Genomic DNA, 22,142 nt, shown 5'->3' with positions numbered 1-22,142 from the left:
TGTATTCATAAATTGGGCAAGTATGTGGACCGAATAAATTAGTTCGGGTCGAGTGATGGTGAGGTATACCAATCGACCTACCAGCCTGCGATAAGGTTGTGGATTACTCATGGCAAGAGCTTTCGAAAGACCCAGGTGATGATTGGGCTCAATTGGCACGACAGCGGGTTTGGCAGCGAGTAACCCGGTTTCAGTGAGGATATCGAGAGCATACTTGCGTTGTGAGACAAAAATTCCTGATTTGTTGCGAGCTATTTCCAGACCAATAAAGTACTTTAGTGGCCCGAGGTCCTTCATATGGAAACACGTACTTAAATAGGACTTGAATTTGTCGATGAAAGCGGAGTTGTTAACACATATGACGAGATCGTCGACGTAGACTAGCACATGAACTTCAGTCGTGGAATTGGTAATTGAAAAAAGAGAATGATCATATGGGCATTGCTTGAACCCATATTTGTTGAGAGCGGAGGCGAGTTTAGCATACCAACATCGAGGGGCTTGTTTGAGGCCGTATAAAGATTTCCGTAGTCTACATACTTTGCCAGTTGTCGAGGGGTGGAAGCCTGGTGGTGGCTTCATATACACCCCTTCATGAAGATCGCCATGGAGGAAGGCATTGTGAACGTCCATCTGGTGGAGAGCCCAATTTTTAGCTGCGGCGACTGCGAGCAATGTGCGAACAGTTACCAATTTCACAGTGGGAGCGAATGTTTCGTTGTAATCGATCCCTTCAACTTGTCGATTTCCCATAACAACCAGCCGAGCTTTGTGTCGTTCGATGGTCCCGTCGGCGTTGTATTTAATTTTGAAAACCCATTTGGAGGCAATTGCTTTCTTTGTCGGTGGTAGAGTTTCGAGGGTCCAAGTGCCATTCTTTTCGAGCGCGTTCAATTCGAGTTTTATTGCTTCTCTCCAAGCGGGTACCTGCACGACATCATTATAGTTGCTAGGCTTGTAATTTTGAGTCACGGCCGTCAAGAAAGCTTTGTGGTTAGTAGAAAATTTGTCGTAGCTAATAAAATGAGAAATCGGAAATTTTGTACCTGTCGATGATGATTGGACCGTGAGCAAGTGTGTCGAGGGGTTTTTGGTGTTGACCACAAAATCCTTGAGACGAGAGTTGGGAAATTTGGGTCGATGACCCTTACCCTTGTTTATGGCATCCGAGCTAGAGGAGGAGGGGATACCCGTGGTGTTTTCTGGTGGTGGTTGCGAATCAGGCTGGGGGCTGTCGTTTGGTGAGGAAGTATGGTCTGGTGGGGTCGTGGAAATGCTGTCCGTGGAGGCCGTGGAGGCAGGTTTTGAGGAGGGAGTTGCGGGTGAGTCTGATGGTGATTGTGTCGAGGTGGTTTGGGTCGTGGAGAGGTCCGGTGAAGGTGAGTGTGTGACGGGAATAAGTATATGGTTGATAGGAGTGAGTGTGTCATCCAGGAAAGAGGGAGTGTCGGGTGTAATGTCGTGGATATTTAAATTGGCATACGGGAATTCATGTTCGATAAAAATAACGTCTCGTGATGAAAATATTTTGCCGGTGTCGAGGTCGTAAATCCGCCATCCCTTTTTGCTAAATGGGTAACCCAAGAAGATGCATTTGTGTCCGCGGGGAGCAAATTTGTCCCGAGCATGATTGATATTTCGTGCATAACAGAGGCACCCAAATGTTCGAATGTTTTCCATCGGTGGGGGTTTTCGAATAAGAATCTCGTAGGGTGTTTTCCTTTTATGAATGGATGAGGGCGTTCGATTGATGAGGTAAACAGCTGTAAGAATGCATTCCCCCAAAAAAAATATAGGTAAGCTAGCTTGAAAGAGAAGAGCGCGGGCAACATTTAAAATGTGACGGTGTTTTCGTTCTACTCGACCATTTTGTTGTGGGGTATTGACTTGAGAAGTTTGAAAAAGGATACCGTTTTCATTAAAAAAAATTGATAAGACATGTAAATTCATTTCCATTATCACTTCATATAGTTTTGATTTTTGTATTAAATTGACCTTCGATCATGGCGAAAAAGTTTAATAAAGTTTGTCGAGTGTCACTCTTACGACGCAACAAATAAACCCAGGTGGTGCGAGAAAAATCGTCAACAAGAGTTAAAAAATATTGAGAACCACAAGAAGCATTTTCGGAGTAAGGACCCCATAAATCGCAGTGAACTAAATCAAAAAGACCGTCTGCAATGTTTGTGCTTAAAGAAAAATGTTCTCGGGTTTGTTTCGCCCGAATGCAAGTGTCGCAATGTTTGCTATAGAAAACAGTTTTATTATTGTTAAGAAAGGGAAGAAAACGAGAAATTGAAGAAGATGGGTGACCCAACCGCCGGTGCCAGAGTTCGTTTTGATCAAGTGTACCTATGTGACAGGCGTGAGCTTCATCAGTACGGACACTCTTGAGATAGTAGAGCCCCTCGTTTTGCTCACATGCTCCAATCACCATCTTCAAGGAACGGTCCTGAATAAGGCATAATTTGTGAGAAAATTGAATAATTAATGAGCTATCAAGTAATAAACTAGACACGAAAATAAAATTGCAAGTGAGGTTCGAAATAAACAAAACATTACGTAAAATTAATCGAGATGACAAATATATATCGCCGCTCTTATTTGCTATAGTGAGATCACCATTAGGTAATCCCACTGTCAACGGATGGATATCACGAAGGTTCGAAAATTTAGAAATGCAACCTGACATATGGTGCGATGCACCCGTATCAACTATCCACGAAAGAGAAATAGTGTTACCATTAAGTCGTTCACTGGAAGAGTCGGATTTTCGAGCCTGCAAAAGCTGAGATAATTGGTCCAATTCGGCCGGGCTTAAGTTGTTGAGATCAAGCTTGTCAAAAGTGTGCATTGGACGGGATGAAGAGGACCCGTCACCTGAGTTCGAGTGCGACGGACCAGCAGCCATATTAGCACGAGCAGCAGGGGTACCTGTGGCCTGCTTTGTGCGATCATACTGGGCACGGCCAGCCACATCCGGAACAACGGTGCGGCTCATATCGGCTTCATTAATGTAAATACAATCACTCTTCTCTATTTCTCCGATGTGGGAGACCTACATGTGATTCTTCACACACCCCCTCACATGTAAGGTCTCCTTTCGATTAATCGATAGGAACGCCGCAATTTTTCAAACCTGTTTCGTCGGGCGGGAACGTTGTCGCTTTTCGGACCCGCCCCGCTCAATAGTGGCCCAGTTTTTCGTCGGACGGGAACGTCGTCGCTTTTCGGACCCGTCTTCGCCTCATAACCCAGGACTAAACCTTGGGCTCTGATACCATAATATAAATGCAATATTGGTAAAATATAATATGTATTGATAATTCTTGGTTTTTCTTGTGAGGAGATGTACACGGCTATATATACTACAAGCACGGGACGATATTTACGGTAGGAGATATTCTTCAACAGCTAGAAAATATTTACAAAGGGAAAGATTTGATTGTTGCCTTGGTTGGATGATATGCAACGGTCATGAGAGGTATGGGCCGGATGTTATTATAGCCGGTTTATGTTATAACTTATAAGGTGATTTAGTGTTTATTTTAATATTACTCCGTATATGATTACCAGTATGAATAGTATTGAGTTATTGACACACTACTGAGCAATCGCTAGCCTACGCATAAATGGAGTACAAATTAGATCATCCTATGGTGTTTTGAATTCATATAGATCGAGTAGCTTTATAAAATTATACGTAGAAATTTGCAAGTCTGATACATGGGTTTTAGATCGTCACAATCAACTGATATCTTTTTGTATTAGTATAGCACTTTTAGCTCCTCACCAAGATTTTTTCGGCCGATTACATAGAGTCAAGTTTCTAGGAAACGTTGTCGCAGTGTGAACTTCCTAATTTATTAGGAAAAAATATATTAAATCTATGGAAGCTTTTTTTGAGCTATTACAGCGATTCCAACTTTTAGGAACTACCTAAATTATTATCTTATATATGAGAAATAATATTTTGAATAATTGTCGATCAAACCTAACTACTGATTAAGTTCATATATAATATTCAAATAAAAATGATTTGAAAATTCTTCTGTTGGCTGGGAAAAAATATGATTTTAGTTAGATAATAAGGAGTATTACATAGAGTAGTAAATAGGAATCCGAATAGGAAACAAAACTCGCGGAAATCTTTTCCATAGAAGTGGCATTTCACTTTGTTTTATCTCTTTTTCCAATCTATGTTTCGCCGAGTTAATCAAATTGGGTGTAACTCAATTATTGATTTACTTGATAATATCCTCATCCGAACAAACATATTATGAGTTACATCTATTCGTTGATTATATATAATGTCATATAATGCATTACCGGCTCATTTATTAAAAGAAAATTCAACAGCCTAAGGTCATGTTCTTTCTGGCTAAATTTTAGTTGAGTTTAGTTAAGCTCAGCTCCATTCAGTTCAGTTATTCCCAGCTCCGTTCAGTTCAGGTTAACTTCTCAAATTAACTCTTGCTTCAGCCCAACTTAGTTCTATTCAGTTCACCTCAACTCAACTCTTCTCATAATAACTCTCACTTCAGCTCAACTCATCTCCGTTAAGTTCAGTTCAGTTCCGTTGAATTCTTCTCAAATTAACTTTTACTACAACTCCATTACTCCAGCTTCATTAATCAGTTCAGTTCACCTCAGTTCTATTCAGCTCAACTCTCCTCAAATTAACTCTTACTTCAGCTTTATTCAGTTCATTCAGCTCAGCTCCATTCAGTTCAGTTCAGTTCAGTTCAACTTAACTCTTATCAAAGTAATTATAACTTCAACTTCATTTAGTTCTGCTAAGCTCAATTCAGCCGAAAAAAACAAAGCTTAAAATAGAAGTTCTTAACAAAAAAACTCTCTTTTATTAACCACGTTTTCAAGATAGCATTGGCGAGTAAGATTTAAGGACGATCGACGTAATCCCCATATGCCTTGCTATCCTTATCCCCATGCGTTTGATGCAACAACGAACATTGGAGATTGGCTACTATAAGTTGGGGAGTGATATTGCCACTGTCATGTTTACTTATACCACGACAAGCAAAGGCATTTGTACACAAAATGTACTGCTCATGCACTCGCAATTAGGGGTGTAAACGAGCCGAGCTGAGCTCGAGCTCGGGTGGGTTCGGGCTCGGCTCGAATTTTTTAGCTCGAGCTCGGGCTCGGCTCGAAACTCGTCGAGCCTAAAAAATTGAAGCTCGAGCTCGGCTCGGGAAAAGCTCGAGCTCGGCTCGGGAAAAGCTCGAGCTCGGCTCGAGTTCGAATCGAGCTCGTTTTGTCATTATATATTTTCCCTTTCTCACTTTTTAAATCTAACTAAATATAAATATTTTTGAAAAATAACTAAATTATAAAATAGTAAAAAATATTATATCATGATATACTTATAAAAATGTCTAAATAACATATAATTTGAAATAAAAATAATACTACAATATAAAGATTATACAAAAAAATTTATAAACGAGCCCAAACGAGCTTCCGAGCCGAGCCTTGCTGAGCTCGGGCTCGGCTCGTATTTAGCCAAGCTCGGCTCGAGCTCGAGCTCGTTTTGACCGAGCACGAGCCGGGCTTTGACCGAGCCGATTCCGAGGGCTCAACGAGCCGGCTCATATCATTGACAGCCCTACTCGCAATGTTTGTGGCATAAGCTTATTGGGTCGTGGCATTGTGCCTGCCCAAGTTTGATGCTTTTATTTGCCTGATACTACTTTATGCATTATACATGTAAAACATTATCGGTAGGTCCCTGTATCGTACGGGCATTAAATCTAGTCGATTAATAATAAAGGGTAATGATAACACAATAAGTAGACCTCGCAAACAGATCAAGTCGTGTCGTATTTGTGTCCGTGTAAACTTTAAACGGGTCACCATTACCCTAACCCGACCAATTACATAAACGGGTCATTGTCTCAACCCTAACCCAACCCATTTAATTTTTCTATAACCCAACCTGACCTGTTTAACTCATTTATCTTTTAGCAGGTCATTTTTAACTCATTTAAACCGTTTCATCCAATAACCTGATAAAATAAGCTAGACTGTATAGCCTGTTATCCAAAAAATGATGAATAAATTTTTTTTTTTAAGTTGTTTGGTTGAATTATTGATTAAATCCAAATATATTATGACAGTTTTAAATAAATGGGTTATTCGTGTCGAGTTCGGGTCAAAATGACTCAACCCTAACCAGACCCATTTGAGTTTCGTGTCGTATCCATGTCAACCAATTACTTAAATGGGACACAAAGTCTTAACCGTAACCCGTTAACTTCGTGTCGGATTCGTGACGTGTTTTCGAGTCGTGTCAATGATTGCCACTTCTAACAATAAGCATTTAATACCTTCCATTTGGTATTAATTTAAGAATTAATTACTAAATTACACATAAATCAATGCAATTAATAATTGTATTAAGAATTGTTTCTTCTTCTTTTAGCTCCTTAAATACAGCCTATAGGATTGCATTTATCATTTCCCAATGATAAAAATAGCGAATACTTTCCAAAACTAGTTAACTTTTAACATAAAATGCTCACCTTTTTCCCCTGTCGCACACAATAATTGCGGATTATAATTATAGAGGAAGTCTATTCAAATATGGATAGGGACGAAGCTCGTACCAAATTTTGCCCATGGGTAAAATTTTTGTTACGTCTACAATAAAAATTATTTCACACATGAAGACTTTATATAATAAACTATTAGTCTATTCACAATACGATTAAACATAAATATTTTAAACATCATACACAAATTCTCATTTGTGATGACACTATTCGTCGCAAGCTCGCGACAGATCGGGTAGTACTAACCTTTAAGCAAATGGGTCGAATAATAGTGGTGGACTAATGAATTGCTTATTGTAGGGTGTGTAGTAATTGTGTAGATGCGTACTTTAGTTACATTATTTTAATCATTCTTGATTTCCAACCCATTATCTATATAATAACATAAAAAGGCTTCTTGAGCCCCTATTGAAATGACACATCAGCTCATACCCCCAACTGCCAACTGTCACGACCCATCCTACGCAACATCTCATATCTAATTCCTATCTTACCACTAAGAAACAAAAAAGGCAAAAGCTAAAAATACCGACGACCCCGTCTCTTCATCTTCAACCTTTGACTATACCTAAAAATGCCCCTCTCTATACCTCGCACGAAACCGCTCCTCATTGAATTAACCATGTCAATTGATTTCCCCATTATTCCCAATTACTACACCTCCATTATATCTATTACACCACCATTAATGGGGCAACTCAACCGAAATCGCCGCTTAATTCGATCGGCCCACTTCTATATAATAAGATAAAAAGTTTTCTATCAAATTCGCTCAACAACTGCCTCAAGTCCTTCGAGAGGCGCACCTGGAAGAGCTACTCACATTGGTCACACCTACTTCACCCAACCAGCGGTAATCGAAATTGGCGGTTGCACCGAACGAGCACTAAATTGTTCATACTACCGCATTGTTTGGTATGACGACCTCCCTATTACAATTTCAAATATTTTTGTTCTTGCTGTTTCACTACTTGATTGATGAGATATTTTGGGGGGTTAACAGTTTATTGCCAAGATGTGGATCCCTAATTCCTAATTTCCTATAATAACGGATTGTGAATTCTTATCAATTCATTCTTTTTCTTTCCAATTAATTCAGTTGTTTAATCAATTTTGTTGTGAATTTTTCAGGTTGCAAGGCTCTCCTGGATTTGACATGCACATGCTTTAGATCATCTTTCAAATAAGGTAAGAAGTTTTTTTAGTATCGTTGTTATTATTTTGATTATTCTAGGTAGATTCCATTTTTCATCTTTCAAATGACTAAATGAGGTACCTTTAATTTTGTTAATCATAGGACAGATTTTCTTAACCTCATACATAATATCCTTTTCCCCTTTCTCTTTTATTTCTATTGTCCTATTATTCTTAATTAGATAATTTTTCAATGTTCCAATACGAACAATCTACGTTACCGCAATTGCTTGATTTTGGGTGGTGATATTTAGTTTGGTTGTTTGTGGCGTTAGCACGGTTTTTACGTTTGAAACGGTAAAGTCGCCACTTCACTCATGCGCGCTTATTCGTCACTTTTTCATGGTATGTGATTTTTAATCCTTCAACTTGTACTAAGATTGATTATATGATTATTAATCACTAAAAGTTTAATTTTTGAATTATTATTACTATTTCAATACTCACTTAACTTTCTAGGCGTAACTTAACTGGAGTGAGTTGGGGGGTGTAAGTGTATAACCGTGTAAGTGTAGGTTGTCAAAATTTGTTTAACATCTTATTGTGTGCTTGTACCACAAGCTTTGTGTGCATGTATCACAAGCTTTTTCATGACTTTTAACCCAGCGTTTTTTCGGATGATTTCATGAAGTGACCATTTGTGCCACCGTAAGGCGTAAACACTATATTCAAGCCGACGTTCGAACTTGGAAAATTCGCACTCCCCACCGTCCATTTTATTTTTCCCACTTTCCTTATCGTCTTAAACTGCCCTTGCGATCATCTTGATTTATGGGGCGAGTTGATGATTCTACAATACTACTTACATATAATGGAGAAATGGGAAGAACACTAAAATGCGGAGGGAGTACATAGCAACTTATAGAGTTCTTCGTTTACCTTATATTTAGCTAATGTTTAATTCATCCATTCTTATGGTCAACATTGTTATAGTGATTGAAAAATGAAGCCAGGTTAATAGTAATTGAACAATTTTGCTTTAAAAGTTGATTATAATAGGATGTTTAACCCCATAAAACTTCCTTACCCTTTATACTCCCTATAATTCTTGGAAATTGTCTCATTTAACTAAAATACATCTCACAAGTATTAAAAAGTAGGGCAATTTAAAAGAATCAGAGGGAATATTAGACAAATCACATAAACGTTCATTATAGACACTCCCGTGAATTTCACGGGCATCTAAACTAGTTTTAACATAATAAACCAACAATACAAATTTAATTCACAAATTATTATATAAGACGGTCTTTTACCATGAGACCAGTCCATTAATCAAAAAAAGCCCCAAAAAAAGTTGATATTGGTTTCTTACTTCGTCGACTCTTAAAACATTTGTCTCCTCAATACTTTACTCCTTTATCTGCTTGCATATATCTATATATCTAGGAACTTATAGCATTTCAATCAAACATTATCTCCCGGGTAACTTATCCTTGCATTCATTCACAGTTCTATCAATTGTTTGACACCCACCATGCAATACAAACTTCTTAATTTTAATAAGAGAACTTATGATATTGTCTTATAAACAAGGAGTTTAAATGAAATTTATGCTTTAATTTCAATGTTCTAAGTATAAGTTAAAATTTTGGATTAATAATATAGAAATCAGCATCTTAACTTTGGATATTTGAGGTTTTAAATTGAAAACTCATGGCTTTAATTTGAAAACTTTAGTGTAACTTTTGTTCAAAATTTAATATAAATCCAACTGTGAGATCCCTGAAAAAAATCTTCTTTTTGAAAAATATATATATATATATATATATATATATATATATATATATATATATATATATATATATATATATATATATATATATATATATAAAAGAGTTTTTTCGAGCGATCTGAGAGCGTCCACATCATCAAAAATTAATTTAGGAAAGTATCATAAATAATAATTTTTGATGTAAAAAATAAAGTGGAGAATCTTTTAATTATTATAATATATATATTTCCTAAATTATATTCAAGTGATATTTTCAATTTTTATATCAAACTTTTACATTTCACTTAGCAAAAAAATATCATTAAAAATATTATTAAAATAATATAATTAGCTTCGTGGTAAAAAATGCTATCATTAGAGTATAGATTTCATATTATTTGCACATATTAAAACATCTTAGTATATAAAATTGTGTAATTTTTAGTATGTTTTGTCCCACATTGCAAAATAACGTAGGTGTGGTGAATATACTACATATAAATAGTAGAATTGTCCCACATGAAAGATTAGTATAAGGTAATGTGATTCTATGATGATTATAAATAGAAGACATATTTGGAACTTATGTATCCACCCAAAATTTTCGGAAACTCATAAATATTGTTTTAAAGAGCTACTAAGATTTTCTATCATTATCTACGATATGATATAAAAAATAAAGAGGAAATCGTTGGGAACTACCCGGGAAAGAGTTAAGAACATGAACAAGAAAATCAAAAAATACAAAACTAAAGATTTTACTAATGATAGTCTCGTGACACAGTACAAAACTAAATATTTTACTAATGGTTGTCTTCTAATATAAATGCAGTAATAGAGCGTTAATGATTCGTTATATGTACGATTTAGAGATCCCTATCTAATGATCGAGACCAAGTGGTTTTATCATCAAAGAAAAATAATATGTATACAATAGTGGTTTTTTTAAGAAGAGACATGTATTTCTTGGTATGTTATATCTTTCACATTGAAAAATAATGTAGGCATGATGAACATACTACGTCTAAATAATTAGATTATGTATCTCACATCGAAAGAATAGTATAAGGTAGGGTGATTCTATAAATATAAATAGGAGGCATCTTTGAAACTTAGCTATTAACCCAAAATTTTTTGATATAAAAGATATGTACTTTTTAGTATGTTATATGTCCCACGTGAAAAATAATGTAGGTGTGGTGAATATATATGTATAAATAATAGAACTGTCTCATATATATACATTTTCTATATTATATTAACGTGATGTTTATAATTTTGATATAAAAACTTTATATTTTATTTGACAAAAAAGTATCGTATGAAAATTATATAATTAGATTGTGGCAAAAAAATGCTATCATTAGGGTGTAGATTGTATCGTATTTTCTCATTATTAAATCGGGTTGATGTCAAAGTAGGTGCGAAAAAAAATGGTGTACTTAGGGGGTGTTTGGTTGGAGCTTTTGGAATGGATTCAATCCATTCTAGTGTTTGGTTGGAGGGTTTTGGAATGGAGTTAGATACCCAATGGATTCTAACTCCATTCCAACCCCTTGGAATCTCATACCCATGTTTACACTCAAGTTTCTAAATCCATTCCACCCTATTACTATACTCAATCCATTCCGAGATCGAACCAAACACTCTTGAGCAAGTATGGGGTTCTAACTCCATACCTCTATGGTATGACAATCCATTCCAATCCATTCCGATACTTTGAACCAAACGACCCCTTAGTATGTTATTTGTCCTACATTGAAAAGTAATGTAAGTGTGGTGAATATACTATATATAAATATTAGAACTGTCCCACATCGAAAGATTACCATAAGGCAGGGTGATCTTATGATTATAAATAGAAGTCATAACCCAAAATCTTTTGATTCTCTTAAGTATTGTCAGAGAGAGCTCTTAAAAGAGTTTGTATTTCATAGTATATTATATGTCCCACATTAAAAAAAATAATATAGGTGTGACAAATATACTACATATAAAAAATAGAATTTTCCCACATCGAAATATAGTATAAGATGGGTGATTCTATAATTATAAATAGGAGGCATCCTTGGAACTTATACATCAACCCAAAATCTTTTGAGTCTCTTAAGTATTGTCTTGGAGAGCTTTGAAAAGTTTATATCATTATATTTTCTACCTATAAATTTTATATGTCCAACATTGAAAAATAATGTAGGTGTGGTAAATATACTACGTTTAAATAATATAATTAGAATTGTGTTAAAAAAAATTCTATCATTAAAGTATAGGTTCATATCATTTGCACATATTTTAATTATGATAAAAAAAAAATAGAAAACAAACGTATGAATATTAATAGATAATATAGTATTTGCTTATTATTAAATCGAGTTGGATGTCGAATTAGGTTCAAAAAATATGGTATACTTTTAAATATGTTATATTCGTCTCACATTGAAAAATAATGTAGGTGTGATAAATATATACTACGTATAAATAGTTGAATTGTCCCACATCAGAAGATTATCATAAGGTGGGGTGATTTCATGATTATAAATAGGATTTATCTCTGGAACTTAGGTATCACACCAAATATATTGAATCTCTCAAAGTATACTTATTATGTAAGAGACTTTAAACATAATCTTGAATTAAATATTAAATTTTTAAAGTTGTAACATTTTTTTAGGTGGGAGAAAGTCCGATAAAATGGTCAATATTATAACGGAATTTTTTTCATGGTACCCTTGTGTTTACTTTTTCATAACGCCGTTACTCCTATGAGTAACTAGATGAGTAATTGAGCATGCCATGATATTTGTGTTTTGCTATTTAGGTATTAAATGTTAATTTATTAAATAAAACATGGATTTAGAAATTAGATGATGAAGTGTTTGTGTAATAGATAACAAAAGAAAAAGGCGTCACAAGCCATAAGAGTAATGTCGTTATGACGGAAGTTGTCAAATAGTATTCTGGGAAAGAAAAAGGTGAACACAAGGGTACCATTTGTAGAAACTTAAAATTAGGGGTACCATGTGTAATCTATCAAAGTTCAAGGTAACCATGAGAAATTTCCAATATTATAATGATATAGTTAATTAAATTTTCATTTAAAAGAGAGAGATATCCGTACCAATAAAACAATAAAGGGGTATTATTTTTTAACTGTTATTTTATTGTCACGCCATCAAACTTAACGTCCATTTAACAGGCTTTACATTAGGGGGTAGCATGGGCAAAAAATGGAACCTCAAGGATACCATAGGCAGATTCTTAAAAGTAGGGGTAACATGGAAAATCTGACAAAATTAAGGGGTACTACGGAAAATTTCCGTATCTCAATTATGATAAAAAAAAATTGTAGAAAAACAACGTACAAATATTAATGGAGAGTACTTGATCGTATTATTAAATTTAAATATAACTATTAGATATAATGAGTAGCAATTGTCCGTATTCGTTATTCGGGATCTGGTTGGATGTCGAACTAAGTGCAAAAAAGATGGTGTAATTCTGAGTATGTTATTTGTCCCACTTTGAAAAAAAATGCAGGTTTAATGAATATATATACTACGTATAAATAGTAGAATTGTCCCACATCAGAAAAATAATCCAAGTTTGGTGAATATATTAGTTATAAATTGTAAAATTGTCCCACATCGAAAGATTAGTATGAGGTGGGGTGATTATATGATTATAAATAAGAGTTAACCCACGTATATATTAATCTTTTATTTTATTTTTGAAAGAGATATTTTAATAATATATATGTAAACAAATCATTAGACATAGAATATAAACATTAAACCCTTATAACGATTTTTTTTTTGTATTATAAATAAGTTAATTACCCCGTTGCAACGCACGGGCATTCAAACTAGTAAATAAATAATATGGAGTCGCCAGTAGGTTTTATAAAAAACATACAAAAACAAGTTTAACGGAAAAAGGCCCTTTTGATCCTTGGAATGGGGACTGATCCGTCACTCTAGCCTAAACCAAAGATTGCGGATTCGGGGGTAACGGTACGGTCAGGGAAGGTGTTAGGCACCCGGACCGCTCATCAAACTGACGGCCTCTACTATTTATTTATAATATTATATATTTGACGATAATAAGACAAAGAAAAGAAAGTTAGAAACAATAAATTTTATACAATTATTTACAAGACAAGTGACGAGGTTAGTTTATATACAATTATACAATTATACAAATAAGACAATAAAATAGAGAAAATAAATAAAAGATGAAATAAACGAGTAAAGAAAACTTAGTTGATTCGGTATCCTCAGGCCTATTTGGATTTTGACTATGAATGAATTTTGACTTTGTCGTTAATTATTAGCTCTTATGCGCTTGTTTAGAAACTGGGACAATTTTATTGTATGTGGCTTGATTTGAAACTGGGATTGTATATTTGAGACGGGTGATTTGTAAAGGTATTGAATCTTTGAATATGGTATTGTGTCAATACTGAGTTTTTGAATCTCGTATGTTTGTCCTCCCTGAAGTGCAAGATGGAGTTGAGTATTTATACTATAGATGGTACGTATTTGGGTGAGAATTGGAATACAAGAAAGATAGAATTTTCTGCTTCCTCTGCTGCGTTGTTGTGTGCTGTTTTCGTAGTTCACGGAGAAACTAACAAGTTCACAATCCTATTTGATGCACCACACCTCACAACCAATTATTATCCCTTTAGTGTCAATCTTAATCTCATATTGCCTCTCCAATTATTGTCGGCCCATAACAATTTCCAATTGGTAGCCAATTACACGATCTTTTGCTGCTCGTATTTGACCCGTATACCCCCTAATTTCACCTTGGGCTCTTCATAAAAGTTGTAGGCCTTCACTAAAGATTTCAACCCGTAGTCCAAGACAATACGGATCACATAACACTTGCTATTTACTCCCCATTTTTTATTGGTTTTGGGCCAATAGTAAACAATCGAATTATTTCCTAAAAATATCACTTCCCAAATTTATGAAATGGTTAAATAATGTGAAATGGGTTAAGTAAGATTAAAAAGATTTTTGGTGGTTTTGGATCATTTTGAGTAATTTCTCGGAAAATAAGCGTAAAGAGCCTTTAATTATAACATTGTCAATTTTCATTTAGTCACAAAATTTGAGCCTCATCATCGGGTACCCGTAAGGCTAGTAGACAACTTTCAGATGTCTACACCAACACTTTAAAATCTAAAACTTGGTTTTAACTTGAAAACACCATGTTTTAAGTTAAAAACTTTGAACCTCTATTGAAAGTTTTCAACATAAAATATTGAGTATTCAAATTATAAACACTAAACAAAGCTTACAAGTATTGAATTGTACTTCTGAATCTGGAACTTTGATCATTTTTCAAACCTAAATGATGGTGGTTGGCGTCCAGGGGTTGTCGAAACAATGATTATTAGCAACCTTCATCATATCTTTTCAATTGATTAGTGGTGGTGGAAACGACAATCACAATGGTGGTGAGGGCATAGAGCGTTGAGGTAGACAGGAGGTTGTGGTGGCAGTAATGGTGGTGAGGACGTGGGCTTTAAAGGCGGCGACGACATGGCGTGGTGGGATATAGGCAAATGGCGGAGGTCATTGATACTACGGTAAAATGAATAAGATGGGTGATCAATTTCTTTTCAACAACTCCGTCCTATAGCATAGGACGAGCCCAATAGAAGAGATTAGCCCAAATAAGAGGAAGTTGAGGAAAATAAAAACAAATCTACAAAAATTGATCACCATCTTCTTCATTTTGTCTTGATATCTATGACCTCCACCACCTCCCCACATCTTATCCTGCCATGTCCACAATCCACCACCGCTTTTAAACGTCATATCCTCACCACCATTACTACCGCCACCGCCTCCTCCTCCTGTACTACATCAACGACGTATGCTTTCACCACCTTCGCGATTGTCGTTCCCACCTCCACTGATCAATGATGATTGCTAATAATCATTATTTTGACGACCTCTCGACGCCAGCCAACTACCATCAACAAGGCTTGGAAAATGATCAAAGTTCCAGATTTCAAAACTAAAATTCAATACTTCTATATTTCACTACTTTAATTTGAATACTAATGATTTTATATTGAAAACTTTCAATTTAGGTTCAAAGTTTTTAACTTAAAACATGATGTTTTCAAGTTAAAATCAAGTGTTAAATTTTAAAGGGTTGAAGAAGGTATGGTTTTTAGTTCAATGACAAATTGTTTGATAACTTAGTCTTTAATGTTAAAGACTCATGGTCTTAAGATGATATTTAGGGAAGTGGCCAAGTTATTCATGGTTAGCGTGATGGTAAGGACAATATAGGAGATGCGGAGATGCAGGGCCGTCTTGGAGGTTTTAAGGCCCCTGTGCAAAATCAACACTTGGGGCCCTTGTCGTAACGGTTTTACAAGAATTTCTACACGAAAAGTACCTTTACTTATCAATTGATTCGATTTTTCACATTAAAACACAAATATGATCCTACAACATAAAAACATTGACATATTTATGTATATTCGTATAAGAAATATCACAAACCATTTCAATAATTGTCACACTAGTCACATTAAACATCAAGATTCAAACATAATAGACTAAGAATACTGCAATTGTTACAAATTGAAGAGGAAAGAAAAATAAATCAATCCCTAACAAGTGTACAAGTCCATGGTTCTTCAAATAAATTGTTTGGAATGAGATTCATATTGAATATTGAATATATGAGCATGTTCCGTAATGGGCTCTTGGAAATATACGCTAATTGATTTGCTGGATAATTTAATTAAAGAAATAATTAATATTTATGGGAAGGGGGAAGTTTAGGGAAAAAAAAGCTAATTAATGAAATAGAAGGTTGAATTTAAGTAGTTTAGGAAAGAAAGCTAATTAATGACTACACAACTGTCGTTTAGTTTCCAAAATTGCTGTGCATTTTTTCTTTACCAAACAAGTGAATTTAAGTAGTTTTGGGCCAAAATTTTGGGGGCCCTGTGCGACCGCTCGAGCCGCACAGGGTCAAAGACGGGCCTGCGGAGATGGTAGGTCCAGCGTAGCTTTGGGCAGGGACGCACTGCGCAGGGTTATGGTCATGGAGTTACTTGCTACTTCCTAGTATGCTGCAACAAGAGTTGGTTATCTATTTTGGACTTGAGAGTTGGTTTGTACTTTTTAGTAATAATAAAAACAAAGTACGAGTATTTGATTTCTTGGGGTTCTTGTTAATAGACTGGTCTTATAGTATGAGACCGTCCTATTAAACAATTTGTGATTTCTTTTTATTTTACTTAACCTCCTCTTAATTTGGGCTAATCTCTTCTATTGGGCCCGTACTATGTCATAGTACAGTCTTATAGGAGAGTAGCTGAATTTAATTTTAGAGATGATCAAATGGCCCAAGCCCTTCGGCCTGACCCGTTTTTTGAAGGGCCTGACCTTTTATTTTGTCCCAAAATAGCCCATGGGTTGGCCCAAAAAGCCCAAAGTATTTTTGGGTCGGGTTAGAGCCAAGCGTTTGTCCCAACTTTTGACCCAGCCCGACCCATATTATTTAATAAAAGAATATTTTTTTTCTATAACTCTTCTATAGGACTGTCCTATAGCATAGAACGGGTTTAATAAGAGATGTTAGCCCAATAAGAGAAGTTAAAGAGCAAAACAATACTAGTAGGACTCCGTAAGATATTGAAGCCACACCTAAAGTGTCAATACACACATTTGCGATCACCATTTCTCGACGTCCTTCATCTCCTCCACCACAACCTTCACCATTAACACCACCAATACAATCGTCGATACCTTCAAATGTGGTCACCATTATCTTCTTCGAGTAATGAATGAAGCTAAAAATTGAAGAGCATCGTCAGACTCGTGCTCGCCAAATACCACCGGCCAGGTTTGGACTTTGAACTTCAAAATTCTATTTTAAATTCCAAAATAGAGAATTAAAACTGATAGGCTATCGCACACCTATGCAAAAATAAATATCCTAGACACAAATGAATGTAGTACGTAGGGGTCAGAGAGACGATAGTTGTTAATTAGTTGTTATGGAGTGAATTTTATCTTGAGTCGATGCGGTTGATTGATTGATTTGATTTATGTTGATGTAAAAACAGTAATAAAGAAAGAGTCTAGGGAAGTCGGGTCACACATGCAAATATATGTAAATGCTTTATGTCAAACTCGGATTATATAGTAATGATAATTGTTTAGGCTTAAAGACACCTCTAGATACCTAGTATATGTTGATTCTCTAACAAACACCCGATGATTATCAGACTACAACGTGCTTTGGAATCGATACGTTTAATGGACACTTTTGTATAACTATACGACGGAAAACTCAAAACGATTTCGAAAACAAAACATTTCAAAAGTACCTGGAGCGTTTAATGCACGACGATGGGGTCGCAATGACACTAACTAGAGTCAAAACCGACACCGGACTGAAAACCGACTCAAAAATTCAAATCCCGACTCCAACAACGAGTCAAACACAAAAAACAAACATAAAAAAGCTTCCATGTTAAGTATACCCGGTGTACTTGAATGGTTAAGCATTACAATCATGTCATCCAAAACCTAGGATAGAACAAATCATGATTTCAATTGCGTGATAGTGACAAGACAGCTCGAAGACCCGCGAAATGGCTTGCGCCTCTTCGAGTAGCCCATGCGGCCACGTCTCTCAAAACGCACACAACCACTCAATCTTCTATAAATACCCCTCAAATGCCACCATTTGAAGGTACGCGAGTGTCCGCCCCCTCATTTCTCCCTTAAAATTCTCGACTCGACTTCTTAAGTCACAAACCGACACGTGTTTTCGACCTACCGATCGAAAATACAAGCCATACACATTGTTTGGTACCGTCATCGTGCATTAAACCACTTGACCGACCATCTCGACCAACTACACACTCACTAAACTAAACAAAACACTCTTTACTTTGCTAAAATGATTTTCAACCGAGTTTTCCGACCTAACAAGTTGTCACACTTCCGTCGATTTCTCTTCTCAAACCTAGAATGTAAGTATGAGGGTGTAATAATCCTCTCTTTTTATGTTTTTTTATCTGCTTTATGACCTTAACATGCTAAAACTTGCATAACATGGTCCAAAATACGGATCGAATGAGCCAAAACCGAGTTTTGACCGGAAACAGAAGGCCCTAGTCACCACTAGGTACCTCGCGCCTCAATGGGGGTGTCCAGATCAGAACTCAAACGTGTTTGAGTTCATTCTTTCCATTTTTCATTTCATTTTACAATCGGTTTTTACCGTTTCAAATCATTTTTATGACAAACTTTTTAACCATAAAACATTTTTCACCCTTGGTTCCTTATACCATGACGGTTTAATCCGTGTTTCGGTGATAATATTTGGTTAATTACATTCCAAAAGGTATTTTAAAACCTTTTATTTCATTTCTTTTCATTTCAAAACAACCATATTAGTCATACATGCAAAATCATCCTTGGTTCCACATACCATGTCGGTTTTAAACCCGAGTACGATGATAAACATTGACTAATTACAAACAAATGAACTTAATACAATTAGTTCATAATCATTTTTCAAAACTATTCATGTCAAGCTTGCAAAACCGAACCCGACATCGAATATCGTCAACACAATGATGATTATTCAAGTCTCGTTCTTCATATTAACACAAGCGGTCTAAACGACCTTTTCAAACAAAGACGGGTTCAAATACCCCCTTACAAACCATTTTACAAACATTTTCAACAGTCAGAAGACGTCCCCTTGGACAGTCTACTGCCTCGCGCCTAAACAGGCCAACTGTTTTCCAGTTTTCAAACCAGGACAGGCCTACTTGCATTGCCTGACGGCTCGCGCCTCAATAGGCTGCCTGATGCAGGTCCTGCTTCCTTTCAAGCACTTGTCTAGGACGATCCCGACTTCGGTTAACTCGAATACAGGATGAATCAGATGGCAAGACTGCCCTTTTACTTTGTATTTGCAAAACACCTTTCTAAGATAAATGGATCACGTTATGCACCATAAACCTAACTCGGTAAATGGATGTTTAATTTCCGTCTTGCATGCAAATCAACACTAAATCCAACTCGACATCAATTACTTAATATTTGGATAAAACAACCGACATAGAAAGCTCACACGTTAGGTTTAAACTCGTGGATGCGCATTCATGCATTTACCCGTTTTATCAACTTTTGCATTTAACCAACCAAGATCGATCAGTAGAGGCCGCTACCACGGGCGGGATTGGGTGTCTGATTAAAGGGCTTCCCAATACGTACCTTCACCTCCTACTCAGAAACTTTGGATAGTGGACGACCTTATCCAGGGCGAACGAGAGTCATTCTAGAGATAAGATGCTAAAGAGGGACGACTCCTTATCTTTAGTACCTATGTCAAACACCTCTTTTTGCCTTGTTTGACCTAGGTATAAAGTGGATTCGAACGGGTTCCAAGCACCCAATTAATGCTTGGTGGCGACTCCGAACATCTCTTGCATCGTCTCGAGACCCTTGCCGAGACGAAACCGACCGATCTAAAACGATACGGTCGAAAGCATACCCCTTTTATGCCGCCGAGCGTGGCTTTCAAAAGACCGCTTCAGCTCCCACAGATTGGCTGGGCGTCATAGGTGGGCCCACGTCCACAGATTGGCGACTCCGCTGGGGAAAACTAGGACACTTATTTCTTTGTGATCCCTGGATGGTGAGACTCGAACAAGGTCTTGGTTGAAATATATTTATTGATATTACGGACATAAGTCGGGTTCCTTGTCCGGGCCCACAACCTTACCTTTATCGACCAATTGGCTAGTGCCGTCGGCGTGGGTTTTCTCATCCCCGAGTTTCGAATCCTGATTGAGTCAAGCATACTGTTGACGTTACACATTTCTGTTTCGTCAAAGAGCTTTCATTTCCTTCGTGCACGAGGCTAGGGCACCCTCCTTACACATTTTGTTTGGATTGGTATCCCTCTCAAAAATCGGGGTTTGATCGCTTGGTGTGTAACCCACCCTTTTAAGCCAAAACCCGTGTCAGCATTATGGATAATATAATGAAACTGCGAGTGCTTATGTGCTATGTGATCATAAGTCCTTCCGTGTCATTTCAAACTTTCAAAAACACCCTTCTGCGCCGTTATAATAGCCATTTCAAAACCTCGGTCTTTCGCCGACCGTTGCACGCCTTTTTAACCCGTGGTAATGACGATTTTCAAACCCGGTTTTCTACAACCACTTCAAAAGCACGCCTTTTTAGGCCGTCGTAATGACGATTTTCAAACCCGGTTTTCTACAACCACTTCAAAAAGCACGCCTTTTTAGGCCGTCGTAATGACGATTTTCAAACCCGGTTTTCTACAACCACTTCAAAAAGCACGCCTTTTTAGGCCATCGTAATGACGATTTTCAAACCCGGTTTTCTACAACCACTTCAAAAGCACGCCTTTTTAAGCCGTCGTAATGACAATTTTCAAACCCGGTTTTCTACAACCACTTCAAAAGCACGCCTTTTTAGGCCGTCGTAATGACGATTTTCAAACCCGGTTTTCTACATCCATTTCAAAAAGCATGCCTTTTTAGGCCGTCGTAATGACGATTTTCAAACCCGATTTTCTACAACTACTTCAAAAGCACGCCTTTTTGGCCGTCGTAATGACGATTTTCAAACCCGGTTTTCTATAACCATTTCAAATACACTTTTTTACGCCGTTATAATCGCCGCGTCGAGACACGGATTTCAACCCGTCTCGCGCCGACACGATGGTTCTTTCAAAACCCGAAAATGGTACTGATAGGCTTGTCGTGTACCTAGCAAAGATAAATTCCCTAAACACAAATAAATGTAGTAATAGGGATCGAACCACAAGGAGACGGGAGTTTGATAAACAAGTTGCTATGGATTGAATTCTATCGAGGTCGGTTAATCGGTTGTTGGTTGGTTGGTTGGTTATGCAAATAAAATGAAAACAATAATAGAGAAAGCGTCTAGGGAAGTCGAGTCACACATGTAAATTACTAATTAATCATTTTAATTTAGAAATGCATTGATAATGATAAATAGTTTAGGCCTTTAGACACCCACCCCTCGATATTAGCGTCGACCATAGACCAGATCCTAACGATCTCTCGATATGGCTAGGTCGTTCTACTATAGCATGTTTAGTCTAATTCAATTCCGTGCCTCTCGACTTATAGAACGAATTAACCAACTTAATCTATGATTACGGCCAATAACCAAAGATTAACTAATATAATGCAAACATGTTATAGAAACTATTATTTGATATCGTGACATCTCATTTAACAATTGTGATTAGTTATTTAGCATGGCTTCCTTAATCCCTAGACTAAGGAAATTACTCGGGCATAATGTAAATTATCTAATGACAAATGAATAATAAAAGTAATGCAAGAAATGAAATTACCTTGATAATGGAAGAACTTGCGAATGAAGAACAAGGAATGAAATGTAAATAACTTGCAATGGAAATTGAATTATAACTTGAAATGTTTAAAGGAAATGTAAACAACATAAAAACTAAACTAATCTAAACTAACCTAATGATTAAAACTAATCTAAAATTTAGAGGATTTTGTGAACTAGAACATGATGACAATTGTGTAAAATTGGATGCCTAAGTGTGTGAGATTAGACCCCTTATATAGA

The sequence above is a fragment of the Silene latifolia genome, chromosome 1 (genome assembly GCF_048544455.1).
Source record: "Silene latifolia isolate original U9 population chromosome 1, ASM4854445v1, whole genome shotgun sequence".
In the NCBI taxonomy this organism is placed as follows: domain Eukaryota; kingdom Viridiplantae; phylum Streptophyta; class Magnoliopsida; order Caryophyllales; family Caryophyllaceae; genus Silene; species Silene latifolia.
This window is presented reverse-complemented; position numbering follows the sequence as displayed.